This window comes from Camellia sinensis, chromosome 7 (assembly GCF_055761805.1).
Source record: "Camellia sinensis isolate YWXY chromosome 7, ASM5576180v1, whole genome shotgun sequence".
NCBI classification, from domain to species: domain Eukaryota; kingdom Viridiplantae; phylum Streptophyta; class Magnoliopsida; order Ericales; family Theaceae; genus Camellia; species Camellia sinensis.
The window spans coordinates 177,456,786-177,462,489 of NC_138967.1; the positions used below are offsets into that span (position 1 = coordinate 177,456,786).

Below are 5,704 nucleotides of genomic sequence, written 5' to 3' on the forward strand. Positions count from 1 at the left end.
TAAGTATTTGCACCAAAAGGTGTAAACTTTTAGAAAAGGTGTATGTTTTTAGCAAAATGTGTAGATTTTATGAAAGAATTTATTTCACAAAAGATGTAACTTTTCAAAAAAGGTTTATGTTTTTCACAGAACGTGTAAATGATTTCAAAAATAGTCTAACTCTTCGATTCCTAAAATGTATAAATTTTATGCAAAGTTTATTTCACAAAAGAAGTAACTTTTCAGAGAAGGTGTAACTATTTTCAACAAAAGTTGTAAGATTTAAAAAAAGGTGTAAGTTTGAACAAAAGATGTATATTTTTGGAAAGAAATTATTTCACAAAAGGTGTAATTTTTTAGAAATGGTGTAAGTTTTTCCACAAAAGATGTAAGTAAATTGATAAAAGGTGTAAGTTGCGTTTTTAGAAAATGTGTAAGTTCGAACAAAAGGTGTAAATTTTTGGATTAAAAATATTTTACAAAAGGGATAACTTTTGAGGAATGGCGTAAGTAATTTCACTACAACGTATAAGTTTTCTGAAAAGGTTAATGTTTTAAAAATGTGTAAATTGTATGAAACAATTTCTTTCAGAAAAGGTGTAAATTTTCTGAAAAGATGTATGTTTTTTTCATAAAAGATGTAAGTCACTTCAGAAAACGTGTAAGTCATGTTTTCACGAAAGGCGTATGTTTTTCCACAAAAGCTTTAAGTGACTTCAGAAAATGTGTAAGTTTTGTTTTTACAAAAAGTGCAAGTTCCAAGAAAAGGTGTAACTTTTATGAACAAAATTAATTTATAAATTATGTAACTTTTCATAAAAAGGTGTAAGTGAAGTCAGAAAAGGTGTAAGTTGTCAGAAAAAGTATAAAATTTTCAAAAAAATCGTAAATGTTCAGAAAAGGTGTAAGTTCCCTCGGCCCCTCCGTCTCTCTTCCATCTCGGACCCTCTCTCTCTCTCTCTCTCTCTCTATTTGTCTGTCTCTCTCCCCGTCTCTCTGTTGTTCCATTTCCTCGTAGATGTAGGGTTTTACAGAGAAAAATATTTGAGGGCAAAAATCATATTGAAAGAACAAGCTTATTTATTTGAGTTTAGCGAACATCAATCATTTAAGTTCTTGGGAAGGCTAGCCATGGAAGTGGATGCATAAATTCTTTTTTGAAGTTGATTTTTGTTGCTGGAGCATAACCGCAAGGGTTAATCAAGCACCCCCGCCGCTTTGTGTCCTCCGGTTCGTATTTCCTTTATTTCGCGCTCTCTCTTTCTCTGTCTCCTTGTTTGTCTTCTTTCATTCGCATATACCTTCACACCCAACCCGAAATCGACCCAATAGGAACTGCTTTGTACTCCATTTTGGTATTTTGTGCTATTCGAATAGGAACTCTTCCCTCTGCTACCCCAAATCGACCCAATAGGAACTGTTCTGTACTCGATTTTTGTATTTTCTCCATTTTGAATAGGAAGTCTCCCCTCTGCTATCAGTGCCGCAAGTTGAACATAGGTATCATAGTAGTTAGCAACAAGCAAAAAAGGTGTTCTGTATTTACATGGCCAACTTGTTAGGTTATATATGACCAAAAAAAACTTTTAAATTTTTTTTGTGTAATGTTGGCACGGGAAAAACAACTTTTTTTTTTAGAGTACCCAAAAAAGTGAAAAGAAGAAACTCGAGAAACAGGCAATGAGTAATCTTGATTCAGCAACGTATAGCACACTCGGTTGAATTCTGCTTTCAATTTTGTAGTACTCGGTGATTTTATATTGCTGGAAGTTATGTTTAGAAACAACCTGTGTTACACGAACTCTTCAAAATAGATCAAATACCCGTGTCGGACACCCGAGAGTCGGACAAGGGTATGGGATATGTGTCAGATACTTGTCAACGGATACTTCTTATATAATTGTATATTACACAATTATTATATGTGCAAATTATTGTCAAATTACTATAAATGCCATTTTGACACTGTAAGTTACATATAGTACCATTTTATGTCACATATTAGATTAAAAATATGATATTTTTTCCTAAGTCCGCGTACCGTTGAATGTAAGATTTAATGAGTCGGACCTGTATATACATACCCGTACCTGACACCTGTACCCAAATCCGTGTAACACAGGAAACAACTGTTTGTTTCAGTGCTGAAGTTCACGCCTAGTTAACAGTATTAAACTTAAAACATAGGAAAGCCAGTTGAAATGAGGATGATGATTTTCAAATTTTGTAGAGAGCTATTCGTTCCCCACACCCAATTCTTTTCCCAGAGTCGAACCCTTCACTTTCATCGCTAGCCTTACAAACAACTTAAGCAGCTGGAGACAATGGCTGAAATCCAATACCTTCTCCCCACTTGATTCGCACAAGCCTAACAGATTAAGGAAGAAGTTTGCCTTTAGTCCTTCTCTAATATCTAACTTTTCTAAGATGCGGTCCATCCGGGCATCGTCAATGCCCTCTCTTTCTGTGGTTGACGTGTCCGTAGGTGAACTCTTTAGGAGAGATCTCAACTGTGTGTGCATATAGAGTGTGCTCCCATCCCAGGTGATGTTGAACTTCTTAACTAAGTTCTTCAAGTTCTTGCACAGTTATAGGGCTGAGGTGAAGAAATGCAAAAAATTCAACAAGCCCAGGCAATTCATGAAGAAAATCTCATTCGTAGAAATGGAGAACCTTGCCTATCATTGCACGCAACTCTTGAATGACGATTACCTTTCTCTGGAAATTATCATCTTTCTGTTAAATAGCAGTTACATTTGATAAGAAAGGTAGTTGTCATTCAGGAGTTACGGACTGTCTAGACTTTATTGAGCGAGTTCATGAAATGCGTACTTTCATTTGTGGGAGTATGACCTTCGTCCAGAATAAGAATGGATGGGTACGTTAGTAATATTTGTTGGCAGACAGCGGCAGTCTTGTTTGTTTCATTGTCACATACAATAGAAGAAACTTACTTGTACGCCAGGAAAAGTATTCTTCTCTGATTTGCCTACTGTCTGAGCACCCGAAGGTGCTGCGCTCGATTATCCGCTTTTACATAGTAGACATCATATAGCGGAATGTCCTCAACTTGCCATGTGAAGAACTCTTTCTTTCATGTAGCCAGAATGCCTCTTGGCAGCACCACCAGTGGTCTAGCATGGGGATACTTGGCCAGAAAACTCCACATAAAAGTAATTGCCATCAAAAATTTTCAAGAGCTTGGAGCGTGGGCCAGGATGCAGCCACCTTGATTCTCTGCAACCAAGTTGCACAGTAGGAAATTGAAGCCCTAAACTTGATAGGGTTTCATCTGGTTTTTGTGCCTGGGATGAGCACCAATTTCAGTGACAGCAGAATCCTGTCCAGATAGTTTAACCCCGTCATGAAATAGTTCAGTTACTTCCTTGTCCTTTGTAGTCGGGCCTTCATAAAAGTATGTGCGTGTAGTCCTTCAGCCCTAAATCAAAAACAAAATGTAGTCCTTTATCTTCAATTTTTGGGAAATTATGCATTTATCGCTTGTACACATAATTATTTCAAATGTAAGCTGTGTGAACTAAATGCAAAATTTTGATGTGTGTCCTTTCTTTTGACCGTTTCAAAATCTGTTATTTCGTATGGAAATTATGTGTTTTGTTGTCTGTGTTTACGCAAAATTTTCAGGTTAACAACCATATGTTGAAGCCGTTTCTTTGTGTTCTTGTAAATATTGATTGGAATACTTTGCAGGAATTGTCATCATTGCATCTGATGGATATTGGTCACCTCGCACCAACAATGTTAGTTTTCTCCTTCAAGACTTGCTACTAGTTGGTTTCATACATATGTTTGTGAACAAATGAAATCCATAACCAAGGAATACGCTGAATTTTTTTTGGGATCAATTCTTACGGTAACCCATGTACTTTTTTCTTTGTGTCATTTGTTTTGCACAAATTTTGAATGGCCTCGCTTTTCATTGTCAATTGTGAACTTTTGTTTCAATTATGTCCATTTGATTACAACTCTTCACTGTTTTCTATCAGAAAATATGCATATACATGGCAACTGTACTTTTTGTTGTAGTCAACTTATAACTTTACTCAACTTAGATGATCTCAATCAATTGACATTACAATATTTGTTATAAAAATCACAAACGACATTAGCAATTTGACCAAAATTGTCCAGGAAATTTAAAATGAAGTGTCAGAATTGTGGGAGTTTAAAGTGCATCGATTCAAATTAGACAACAGACAAAATGTGTACACCACCCCTGTAATTTTCCCTTTCAATGTAATTTGTATGATTTGCTCTTTCATAAAGGGAAAGGAAAAGATTGAAGACAATTGGCGAACAACATATCCAAATGTCTGACACTATTGTTGGCTCTTCTCGAAAGTGGCCAGTTGTGCCATTCATTTGTTACAGGTACTAGTTGTTCATTTTGACAATCTGGAATTACATTTTTTGTAGTGAAACTACGCACCTTGTTGAAGTTCAGTTTGTGATGTTTGAAATTGGTTTCGCTCCGCATGTTTGAAAATGTTTAAATTGGTGTCAATTCAGTCTCGGATGTACGAAAGGTGTGTTATGCAGATTTTGGGGCTAGCTTGACATAAATACTTGCACATATATATATATATATATATGTATTAATATTTAAGATTTAGTGATGATAAGCTTCACGATGCTTGTATGCAGCCAGCAACAATTGAAGGAAATGCAAGGGCCAAACAACACTCGACGAAAAATGGTGAGTGTGGAAATCTGTATTCTCTATAATACACTATGATGGAAACACATGGCTGGGTTGCTATCCACGCGTTGTATTGAATGGTTGTACTGGGCTTGTGATTGTTTTACGTTTGTTGGATTGTAGCATGTAATAATGTCACCTTCCTATTGTTTTCGTAAATTTCAATTCATTGTAAAAGTCCAGCTACGTTTTGTCGTTGAGTTTTTCCTGCAACTGTTATTTGTATTTGCAATCTTATTTAATTACCAACAATGCACGCGGATTACGTTTGGCATAAAGTTGTAGTTACAGTTATTTTGGACTCATAGTTGTTACTTGTCTTGTATGTCTGTCACTTTCGTGCTTAAAGAGTAGAAAGGAGCTTGGGGAAAGGTGGAAGGCACTCCCCTCTGATGAGAAAAAGAGGTTTGCGGAAATGGCTAAGGCGAGTGCTGAGGAACACGCCAAAGTAGTACCATGTGCACCGAAGTCTTAATAGGTAATTACGTACTTCATGTTTTCGTAAATGCATTTGGCTAGGTCCTGCTTTGCTGATATTGTTGGTTGTATTTTTGTATTAATTTAAGGGTAAAAAATGTGCAGGGTAAAAGGCAACTCCGTATATCATTAAAGTCAATTGTTGAGCTAGTTAACCGGTTCAACGAAGCACAAAAGCAAGCAGTCATTGACATTGGGTTTGGTGGCCTCCTGGGGATGAAGTGTACACGTATAGATCACGACTTCTGTGCATGGTTGGTACAGAACTTCGATCCTAACAGTACTTTATTAAATGTTCATGGTCGTTAACTCAGGCTTACTAGTTAATGTTTTATTGGAAATATGGTGTGAAGGCGATGACGTGAAGTTGGCTGGGTTATTAGAAGCATATCCCAATATCTACAATGAGGTTGGAGTTGTTAACGGAGTCATTCCTTTAAACAAGTTGAGATTTTATCTAATCGAGACTGATGGTGCGGAGGACGAGTTTCGGAGGAAATTTGCGCTTTATGTCTTGAGGGCCATGTT

At 36.5% G+C, this 5,704-nt stretch overlaps 1 pseudogene; it reads right to left on the bottom strand.

Annotated features, from left to right (window-relative positions):
• Positions 1-2,213: 2,213 nt before the first annotated feature.
• On the bottom strand, positions 2,214-3,700 carry LOC145796316 (protein CHROMATIN REMODELING 35 pseudogene; annotated as a pseudogene).
• Between the last annotated feature and the right edge of the window lie 2,004 nt (positions 3,701-5,704).